At 39.1% G+C, this 12179-nt stretch overlaps 1 long non-coding RNA gene across 1 annotated transcript in view; it reads right to left on the bottom strand.

Annotated features, from left to right (window-relative positions):
- The window catches only part of LOC126471620 (uncharacterized), a 38269-nt gene extending 28277 nt beyond the window's left edge, over positions 1-9992 (bottom strand). Inside the window, exons 1-2 of the long non-coding RNA XR_007586354.1 lie at positions 9651-9992; positions 4727-4786 (exon numbers count right to left, since the gene is read on the bottom strand). This is a non-coding gene — a long non-coding RNA (uncharacterized LOC126471620). The remainder of the gene's footprint in view (positions 1-4726; positions 4787-9650) is intronic.
- Positions 9993-12179: the final 2187 nt, after the last annotated feature.

Here is a 12179-nt window from a genome sequence, read left to right as displayed (position 1 = left end):
AACCCTGACGAGTGGCATCATTGGTGCCGACATGTGCAACGATCTGCAGCTGGCTGCATGCTGCATGCTCGATAGCCGCCAGAAGAGCCCCTTCCACATCTCAGACGAGGACCCCCCCCCCCCCTCCCCGGAAACACACTGAGTGAACATTCGACTACTTCCCCGTCCTAGCTGTTATGATCCTGAGGGGCTCCATGACTCGCCTAACATTGGAGCTCCCAATAACTAACAAACCCCTATCCCCATGTGCCTGTTCGGACCTTGCTGATGGAGCAGCCACTATCTGGCAGAAGGCGCATTCTGATCCGGCTCATCCCCCCCCCCCAGAATCAGATAGCACACTGAATCTATTAGCAAAGGGTGTGGGATTTGGCAGTAGCCTGCGTCCCCCATGCAGCTTTCACTTTGAGGTTCGAGACCTCAACACAGTCCGCCACCCACACTGAGGTTAGAGTGGGTCAGCCAGCTCAGTCACACCTGAGGTCGGTTCGGTGACAGAGAGCTGTGGCATCCCCCCCTGCACATCTAGTACAGCAGAGGCTGCCCCAGGCACCCGATCCCCACCGCACCTCAAGGTGGCACTATGGAGCCTGTTGACTGTGGCCAATAAAGCTTCCAGCTGCGTTTGGACTGTGGCCAACTCCTCCTGCATCCACACACAATAGACACAGTCCCTATCTATTTAGGTAATATGTGATTTAATGTAAGAAACTTAAGGAAACCTACTGCCACACAAGGTTAACAGCTACACAACAATGAAAAACAATAAAAATGTATGGTAGAAGCTAGTTCTGGTGCTTATTTTCCTGCTAGGGGCTATCTAGTGAATATTATTAAAGAATTCAACAGTAACCTACGATAAGCTACACCTGCTGATTATCCCTCGTATTTACAATGTAAACAAACATTTATGTACATGCTTAAATTACCTAATAAAACTGTAAAAACTGCTACCTTCGATGTATAGTGTCTAAATGACACTAATAAACATAAATACTGAGTACTGTACACTGACAGATGCAGGTACAAAACAAAACCTTTAGCTAAGAATAAGAATTCAGAATGTAAAGCACAAATACTAACTCTACTTTATAGGAGCTGATGGGCTTACAGTAAATGATGTGGGCCAGGTACATTCACAGTGGGAGGGAACTTATAAAATGGGAATATTGCCGGGAATATTTCTTTGGCCCAGGAAGATTCCCAAAAATTGGGAATTAATGAAAATTTTTAGATTTTGAATGTTGTAACACATATTAACAGTTAAAGAACCTTAAAACTAGGGTAACTAAGTAAATTTATACATTTTAATCGAAGATTTATCATTCCATGCACTAACTTCCGTGCTTATTCCAGGCAAAACATCATTTACCATAAGTCTGGCAGAAAAAATAATTAAAATATTCGCTAGGCCTACTGTTTTTAGGCAAGTTGAAACCCCACACTTCTCTGAATGAAACATAAACTTACAAAATATTTCTCTGGATATGTAATTCTCAACGGGCAGTTATCTGTAGCATTTTTAAATTTTTACAAACACCGATTTACTCAGATACTGTAGTCTACATCTACATGATTACCCTGATTTTCAATTTTTAAGTGCTTGGCAGAGGGTTCATCGAACCACAATCATACTATCTCCCTACCATTCCACTCCCGAACAGCACGCGGGAAAAACGAACACCTAAACCTTTCTGTTCGAGCTCTGATTTCTCTTATTTTATTTTGATGATCATTCCTACCTATTTAGGTTGGGCTCAACAAAGTATTTTCGCATTCGGAAGAGAAAGTTGGTGACTGAAATTTCGTAAACAGATCTCGCCGCGACGAAAAACGTCTTTGCTTTAATGACTTCCATCCCAACTCGCGTATCATATCTGCCACACTCTCTCCCCTATTACATGATAATACAAAACGAGCTGTGTGACACTAATTTACCACGTATTTTACATTTGCTTAACCGTTAACGCTCGCAGGTTGCGTTAGTCAAATGTACAAAAGTGAGGTTAGAATTCACTGTCAGTATCCCTTTTCCTAATAAAACGTATGAAAACTGCTACCTCAATGTATCAAGTCTAAACGACACTAATAAAAGTAAATACTGAATATTGTACACTGTGGAAGGGGTTATAGTTGCCAAAATTCGTATTGTTCGTGGTTTTGAGGGTTTAATACAGACATAGCTGCAAATGGAGCCATCAGAGAGGTGAAGTTCAATGTCAAAGACGGTGGCACTTTGGGATGAGGAGGATTAAGTGAAGCAGAGGGGAGAGAAGGTATTTGTGGAGGAATGAGGATATGGTGCCTTGGCCCTGGTGCATATTATGAGGATATCATCAATGAACCTGAACCAGACAAAAGGTTTGGTGCAGTGGAAGGCTAGGAAGTTTTCCTCCATATCAGCCATAAAAACTTTGGCAGAGGAACATTTCCCATGGGTACCCCTGGCTGGGCTGGGCTGTGCTGTGGATAGTAGTAAGCCAAAAACAAAGAGGAAGCTGAAATGAAATGAGAAACTTGGGTGCAAAAAACAGTATAAGGGACAAAACAAATCTGAGATACTATGGGCTTCTCTTGAGATAACATATGGGATAGTTCCAATGAGAAATACCCAGTTGACTAACAACATGTAAATGTGGTTCAGGAAAGAAGGTATTGCACCCTAACCTCACACAACCCTCTATAGAAGAACTGTTAAAATCAAACTCATTTTTAATCAGAAACATAAATAATGGTTTTTCCATAACAATAATGACAACTGCTCAAATACAAAATTTAAGAAATATGGAACTGTTGTCACAGACAAATCAGTGGGTAGGTTCCAGCAAACGTCTGGGTAGCTTTTCTTTCTCTCAACAAACTGAGCACCATTCATTTATTATTTATGATATGGTAACTGTATCTACACTGAAGAGCCATAGAAACTGGTACACCTGCCTAATATTGTGTAGGGGCCCCCCACGAGCATGCAGAAGTGCCGCAACATAAGGTGGCAATGGACTCTACTAATGTCCGAAATAGTGCTGGAGGGAATTGACACCATGAATCCTGCAGGGCTCTCCATACATCCATAAGAGTACCAGGGGGTGGAGATCTCTTCTGAAGTGCATGTTGCAAGGCATCCCAGATATGCTAAACAGTGTTCATATCTGTAGAGTTTGGTGGGCAGCGAAACAGTTTAAACTTGGAGGAGTTTTCCTGGAGCCACTCTGTAGCAATTCTGTGTGTGTGGGGTGTGAATGGATGCAGTGATCAGACGTGATACTTACATACGTGTCACCTGTCAGTCGTATCTAGACGTATCCAGGATCCCATATTACTTCAACTCCACACGCCGCACACCATTATAAAGCCACCACCAGCTTGAACAGTCCCCTGCTGACATGTAGGGTCCATGGATTCATATCCGTACACATCCATCCGCTCTATACAATTTGAAATGAGACTTGTCCAACCAGGCCACGTTTCCTGTCAACAGTTCAATGTTTGTGTTGACGGGCCCAGGCAAGGTGTAAAGCTTTGTGTCATGCAGTCATCAAGGGTACATGAGGGGGCCTTCGGCTCCGAAAGCCCATATCGATGATGTTTTGTAGAATGGTTCACAGGCTGACACTTTCTGATGGCCCAGTATTGAAATCCACTGCAATTTGTGGAACGGTTTCACTTCTGTCACATTGAATGATTATCTTAAGTTGTAGTTGGTTCTATTCTTGCAGGATCTTTTTCTGGCCGCAGTAATGTTGGAGATTTGGTGTTTTACCGGATTCCTGATATCCACAGTACACTCATGAAATGGTCGTATGGCGAAATCCCCACCTCATCGCTACCGTAGAGATGCTGTGTCCCATCACTTGTGCGCCGCCTATAACACCACATTCAAACTCGCTCAAATCTTCATGATCTGCCATTGTGCCAGCCATAGCTGATCTAACAACTGTGGCACACACTTCTTGTCTTACATAGGCGTTGCCGACTGCAGCGCCATATTCTGCCTGTTTACATCTTTCTGTATTTGAATATGCATGCCTCTACCAGTTTCTTTGGCACTTCCGTGTATTTCATACAATGGACTGGTGAATACATACAGACCATCAGACACATTCAAATCTTTGCACGTAACAGCTGCCCACAGTCTGGTGATTATAAATGGTATGCAATCACAATTACTGTATTTTTGCCAAATCACGGTGATTAAATCTTCTTCCACAGACAAGAATAAATTTTGTTAACTGTTAGTGCTGGGCAACCACCTAGTCATTAGTTATTTTCATTACATATTAATTGTTATACCATAGTGTAGATATCACTAAAACTGTATGTCTGTCTATAACCAATTAGGTCAAAGAAAACCTCTTCAGTAACAAAATAAATACTCGCGTTAATCATGGCAGTGAAGCACATTTTCCTGTTTCTCCTCTATTAGATACTCATGCAAACTGCTAACATACAGCCATACAACAATGGGCAATTGTTACTTCAGAGAATCAGTTTTCACACTGCACATTTCAAAATGTGATTTATTATCATGCACATGATTAAGAGAAATCATAATCAAATAACTACTTTTCCATATGCTTTCATATGACTAGCTTTTGGTAGCTACCTCAGTATCACACAGCAAAAACATGAGAAACAAATTTTGTCTTCATCATTGGGGACAAAATTAAATTCTATAATTGCAGGTGTTAAAAAAGGTTACTACGGTTCTCCAGATAGACAAACTCACCAGCCAACAAAATTTTCAATAATTCTTCAAAGACTGACAGTCTATGTTGCAGGATACATTCTGTAACAAGCAGCGAGTAAAAACAAGACTACAGTTAGTACTAAAGTTCTCAGATGTAACACTTAAAGACAGATCCCTCTGCAATTCAAGTCTTCCAAACGACATCCGTAAGGGCACTATTTTTACTGAGGAGCTACACCCACTGCATTCTTATTTAGCAACATACAATGAATACTGATAGCAAGAAAGGAAAGAAAAAGTTGAAATACCACATCTAAAAACATAAAGGCAAAGTAGGAGCACACAGCTTACAGACTGTAAGATTCACCAATTTCTACCTAATGCGAGGCAAAGATTTAGCATGAACTAATATGTTTTGTAATTTGCGTTCACTAATTATATGTTTGTAAGTGATCTGTGTACAACATATTTTAACATAAAATACATTACCAAAACAGAAAGGATGGTGTGTGAGAAGTAGGTGGAGAGAACCAAAATTCTTTGGAGTTCATGAGAAATACACTTATACAGTTCAAATCAGAATACATAAAAAGGGAGAAATTTTAATGGCTCTTCTAAGATCCAACTATCTTCAAAATACTGAACTACTGACTGCGTCAAAATTTAGTACAATTATATTGTAGTACGCATAAATATAGACACGAAAGATCCACAGCACTAGAGACTAAATATATCAATGAAACAGTGTCAGAGGAAGGGATATAAAGCCATTCTAGGGAAGAACTTTAATAAAAGAAATAATCCACACAGAACAATCTACAGATATATGGAAATAAAGTAACTGTAGGCTGAATGCTTCCCATCAGTATGGCCTGCACAGCAACAAGCAGGATGATGTTTTCTTTGTTTTAATGAAGTTGCTGATACACACCCATAAAATTATTCCATCACCATTTTTCCAATCTTTTCCCATTATGCTGTGTGGATTATAGCAAGTTCTCTGTTTTACTATGACAAGTATGCATTGCAAATCAGTAAATTGCAAATCATAGAATAGTCCAGTGCCATCGATTCATGATCCTTCAAGAAAATGCTCTTTCACAGCTTCACTTTACTACTTTGTTTACTCAGAACTAGTATCAAGGTTCAAGCCTCAATATAAGGTGCTCCTACACATAAAAATCTCAGTTTAGTATAAATATAGAAAGTAATCCAAAAATAATTAAATTAATGGATTTATATCATCATATAGGACTAACAACTGCAAAGAGCCCATAAAACACAAATAAGTTTAAAGTTACGTCAACAACACGGGAAATTCTATTTGCCAGACACACAGTTATATGATATTTTGGCATCATATGCACTTGAAGTTGTTTAGTTAGCTAGTTCATTACATGTTCCATGGATTAGTTGCATGATGAAGTGTAATAATGTGGAGCATGTAACTTTAAATTCATATCTCAAATTAATTTGTAAATATGGCTACATGCTGAACATTTGTAAGTTCTCTTTATTATTCTTATTGATATACAGATGTGAGTTAGCAATTCCTACCCACCATCTTTCACACATAACAATAACAGAAATTTTTATACAGAACAGCAGGAAATACAGAATAGGAGGAAACATCAGAGCTTCAGTATTTCTTTTGAATGTCTTTTGGTCAATGAGGCTTAATATTTTCTGTTTCTTTTTTTTAAATTATAATTAGTATCAGTATCAATTATCTTCTTAATGTACAGAAAGTTCTGATTGAGAATAATGAATTATTTAGGAATAAAGGAGACAACTCACCTACAGGCAGAAGCACTGCGTCATCAATATGCTGTCTCCCTGCAATGTAGGGAGCCAGATGCGTGCATGTAATTTTTTCTCCTACAGCTTGAGCCAGGAACCCTATTCCAAAAGCTAGCAAAGTAAAGGTCTGTACCTTTTGTGTGAGTATCTGTTGACGATGCGGCCCTTCTGCCTTTAGTTAAGTTGTCTCCTTTACACCTAAACAAGTCATTATTTCTCTTAAATATTAGACATGGTGAGGGATCAGTGGATATCTTATGTGGTTCTGTGTCACTTGCTAATTAGCTGATTGCCAGTTGGTACCTCTCATTGGGAGACTAATTCACGTAAATCAACATTTCCATGTTGCAACTTTTATTCTTTGTATATTCCCTCGACTCAGTATTACTCTATAGGTAAGGGATACCTCATTCCTTCGATTACTTTTTAAATTTTTAACAAGCATTTAGTGCTATGTGTACTCTACTGGAGTTGGTTCATGTGTTTCCTATTGTCAATTTTGTGTATTCAAAGTGTAATTGCAACTTTAATTTTATATTTTCTGGGCTGTTTGTGTCTGATAAGGTACTATTATGTCCCAAGTGCTTTCATTTAATCATTTTTTCACAACTTTGTATCATTATGCTAAATTGGAGTTAATTCTATGTCTTCAGTATTAGTAATTCATTCATCTAAGGATCATTTTTACAACAATATACAATCTGTCAGCTTAATACACGGAGAACATAAATCATACAAAGAAACATACAAATCTACATGTGTTTTCAATGAAGGAAGAACACAAGTGGTTGGTCCTAACTTTGTTAAAGGAACCACACAAGACTGCCTGAAGCAATTTAGCAAAACCAAAGGAAACCTAACTCACAATGGCTGGACTGAGCATGAGCTTCCAACCTCCCAAATCAGAGGCCAGTGTCTTAACCAATGCACTACCTCGTTCTGTAGTACATAATGTACACTTAGGTATACATTGTTCACTGTCTCTTCAAGCTTCAGCCCATAACAGGTGCACTTGTTGGTTAGGCTACTGCCTTGAAACTAGTTCTGACTATAGTATCCATGTAGAGAAGTTAATCCTGAAATATGACCAGTTAAAGGCAAAAATTTTCTTTGAAAAAAATTGTCAAGATTATGAAAGATTCGTGAGCTAATATCAAGGTTCCTGTGTCTACATAAATGAATCTGTTGTCATACCAGATTGAGGAGCATGAACATACTACTAGTCATCTGGCAGCATAGAGACTGCCTGTGTGCAGCTGCCAAAGTGTGTGTGTGTTAATATGTTGGGCTGTTACTGTGAGCTCTGACACAACTTACTGTGCAGTTATCCTCAGATTCTGTGTTGCTGTTATAAACAGTGGTACAACTGCGAGGAGAAACAGAAGGATAACATGTCAAAAAAAGTCATTACATTTTTTTTGGGCACAATGTTCAGGAAGCTACCAAGCATGGCCGAATTCCTGAGACCATGTCTAATCACCATCCACTCCAGAACTCTGTAATTCAGAAAATCAGGAGAGCACATCAAATCAGTGATACTGCCAAGTTTAAAGTTTACCTTTGGAAGCCATGAACCACTTTCAGGGCAAATGGATATAATTAGTTACGAAGAAAGCTACACCAACAAGAGAACAAGTCAATAACAACCAAGAGGAACTTAAACAGCAAACTGCCTGCTTACTGTAGCTTACATATGAGGTGTTAATGACAGTCGGCTAGATTCTCCACTGAGGGGTAATCAATAATTCTATTATATCAGCAAACTAAGAGACTTCCTGGGTTCCCCTAAACACACCAACAAGCGTCACGCACCAGAAGTGTACAAGATGAGCTGTAATTGTTGACTGGTCTACACTCACAGGGCAGGATGTAGTGTCAATAAACATACTGTGAAGCACAAGTGCAGTAGTATCTGGGACATCAGTACTTTTATCATATGAGGCAGTCATACTCCCCTTGCCCATACAAAGCATTATCGGGTGAGCTCAAGCTCATATTCAACAAGAAAGTTGGATGAAACTGACTTCATTCCTTTCAAAGGAACCATACAGTTTCCAGGATGAATTCTCTATATAGTAGAGAATGCACCAATATGAAACTTCCTAGCAGATTAAAACTGTGTCCTAGAGTGGGACTTTAACTTAGAATCTTTGCCTTTCACAGAACTGTTCGACAAAGTGAGCTATCCAAGCACCATTCACGATGCACCCTCGCAGCCTCCGTGCCAGTACCTAATCTCCTACCTTTGAAACTACACAGAAGTTTTTAGCACACTTCTTTCGCACTGTCAGTACATAGAAAATGGAATTTTAACAGCTCGCAAGGCATGACTTGGATTAAAGGCACTAAGCTCTGGCAATGTCAGGATTATGTAGCAACAAGGCAAAGCTGTTGGCAGAAAAATAATACTGGCATTCACATGTACTGATGAACATATTGGGCTCTCAATCCCACTTTCCCAGCATGAGAATGTAGTATCTTACCGTCATCACCACTCGTCCACGAGATCAATCAGTGGCATTTTCACAACAAACATTTGTAATACCTCTGTTGTCATACTGCGTATGTATACTTTCAGAGACGCCGTAGTATCATATATTAAAGCCACATAACAAAAACATTTGAAATAAAAGGAACGGAGATTTCGGGCTGCACTACGGGTCAATTTATCATCACAAAAAATTTATAGAGTGAGACAATATTACACAACCCTTTTTATTAACAGTGAAAGCAGATCAGGCCACGGCAGCAAGTCTGCATCAGTTTCTAGAAGCCAGTCATAATACAGCTGACCAACACTTAACAACATAAATTGCAGGACAAAAGTCATAGTTTTCTTTCGAAAGAAATGTTATTGCATGGTACAGTTATGAATACACAGTGAGAGTTAGAACTAAGACACCATTGCGAAATGTTGATCTCATTTACACATTTCAAAGGAAGATCCTTTGAAGTGCCTTTAAGATTTTCTTTGAATAGACGTATTACACGAGTGGAGTATCATTTCGCAAATGGATAATGGTTCAATATGGTTCCAGAAACGTCACTGCGCAGGTATATTATTATCAAATGTCCTCTTACGAAATGACATTAATGAACCACGAATTTTTTCTAAGCTAAGGACTCAATCACCTGTTTAGTTAAATCATTTCTACATAATTACCATATCAGGAGTCTCATAGTCCGACGCAGAACCTTTAAAACACGAATAGCAGACGCCCATTTTCCTTCACTACAGCTACCACACAATATACAACAAATATTGAAGCTATTCAAAGATCTTCACACATGAAGTTCTGTGGGACAAGATAACATTAAGTCAACTCCTAGCGGCACTAAAAACTTGCACCACATCCACCCTTTCGAATTGTACAAGTCAACTTGACTGTGAAAGTATCCTACAGGTAGAAATAACGGCCGACAGGCAGTACGAAATGTTTAAAGCCATCGAGATTTATAACTACATGTTCTTTCCGACACCACCACCCCAGGAGTATCTACACGTGCCGACGGATAGCACTAGCGAGAGAAAAAAGCCTCTTTGGTTGCCGAGTGGTGTGCATTAAGAGCTGTCGTAGAGATAAGTGTTTAATTGAGTAATAACAATTAATTAAGGAAATATTATATCATAAATAAGTACATTAATACCTATTGTTGGCTATCAATTGAAGATTTCACATTTTTTGCGTATTTTCCGGAGAAAGAAAACATTTCATAGGCGCGAATTTTTTACTAGGATTTGTTTATGTTATCGTATACTCTAAATTACGTAATTATTTCAATAAAGTACAATTTGAGTTGTTAGTGTATTCTTGCAAGCTATCCATTTGGTTCTCTAGTAAGTGGCCGAAGTGAAAAATTCCGAAATATGTGAAAAGTTCGTATAACGTAGAGTCAGCTCTTTGTTTACTTTAGTTTCGTCACATTAACGATGCAGGTTTAATCGTTTTTATTTCTCTAGAAGTTTTGAATTAGTATCGGAACTTTAGGCCTAATCTTTCTAAGAAATTTAATATATTAACTGAGTAGTCTAGGAAGTTATTCTTGTTAGACTAAATCTAAATTTGTTTGCCATAAGTGAGTAGTGCATGACTTGCCATAGGACTGTTAGTTCCGGAGTGTGGTGTGAGAGCTGTTGCAGTTTCTTTCATGTGGGCGACTGTAGCGGTGTGGGAATTGTGGAAATAAACAAGGCTTATTGGTTGTGTAGGATTTTCTGTAGAGAGAGGAAGATAATAGAACAGCAGGAGAAGATTGCTGCCCTTCAGGCGTAACTAGATAAAGCAAAACAATATCTGGAAAGGTTAAGGGTGGAGAAGGGAAAAGAAATGTGGGAAGTGATGACAGGTTATAGAAGAAATTGGAATAGGACTTTCTCGGACAGTGTTACTGTGAATGTGGAAAACAGGTTTGATCTGTTGTCACATTTGGAAACGGATGAGCCACGAGTACATGTAGGAACAGACAAGACACAACAAATTTTCAAATAGTGTTCGAAGGGTAAGACCCCAGAAAAATTGTGAAGAAGAAGAAAGTTTGTTGTTAGGTAGTTCACATGGTAGAGGTGTTGGCCATCTGTTGCAGGATGAACTAGGGTCCATCTGTTGCAGGATGAACTAGGGTCAGATTATCAGGTCGCAAGTTTTTTTAAACCTATTGCAAGTCTGGGTTACGTAGTAGAGGATAGAGGTTCACTTTGCAAACATTTCACAGAGGAAGAAACCGTGGTAATAGTGGGTGAGGCAGGCAAAACATAAACAAGGACCCTAATTATTCAATTGAGGGTGACCAGGTAAAGATAACTTCAACAACGAGACATACTGGTGTTGAGCTTGTAACTGTCTGAGGTGTCATGACCTGCCTTATTTAAACGCTTCTGTTAGGAGAGTTGATTTAGAGGTGGAAAGGCTGCTTGGATCCGGTTTGGGGCCTCATAATGGTGTGGCTCCTGTGACTCTATCAGTAAGTGGGACTATACTAGGAATGGTCTTCATGTCAACAGGAAAGGGAAAACTGTCTGGGCTAATAGCAAATAACTTAAGGGAGGACACTAGCACAAGTCATAAAGTATCTGTGGTTACAAGAGAGAGAACGGCAGTTCTTCTAGTGTAAGGAGGGCAGAAACAAAAGATGTTCATAGACAGGCTGAAAATGACATTCATATTGATAAAACAGGCAGCCAGAAAGCAAATTTTAGTGTACACAATTCATGCAGACAGCCTCTGGTTGAAACTAGAGATATTCGTAAATTGACAGAAAAATTACGTTCATCCAGCTGTAATTCAGCCAGTGCACAAAATCAGTTATCCTTATTGCACCAGAATATCCGAGGACTAAGGGGTACGCTTAATGAGTTGTTTATTTATGTTGAATAATTAGAGTTGGGCAAACCAGTTGATATAATCTGCCTCTGTGATCATCATGTGACCACTGGTATAGATACGTTAAATTTTACAGGATTCGAGTTAGCTGCTTATTTCAATAGAGAAAATATGGAGAAAGGAGGAGTTGCCACATTCGTCAGAAACTGTTTTGATTTCAAGAATATTGATAGTAACAAATTTTGCCCAGACCAGCACTTAGACTCTTGTGCAGCAGAAGTAGTATTTCATAATAGGTCCTTTGTTATAGTAAGTATACACAGAGTACCTTCAGGAAACTGTAACTTCTTCATACAAAAATCGGAAGCGCT

This window comes from Schistocerca serialis, chromosome 3 (genome assembly GCF_023864345.2).
Source record: "Schistocerca serialis cubense isolate TAMUIC-IGC-003099 chromosome 3, iqSchSeri2.2, whole genome shotgun sequence".
NCBI lineage: Eukaryota > Metazoa > Arthropoda > Insecta > Orthoptera > Acrididae > Schistocerca > Schistocerca serialis.
The sequence above is the reverse complement of the archived record's forward strand: the minus strand, read 5'-3'. Positions and strand labels throughout refer to the sequence as shown.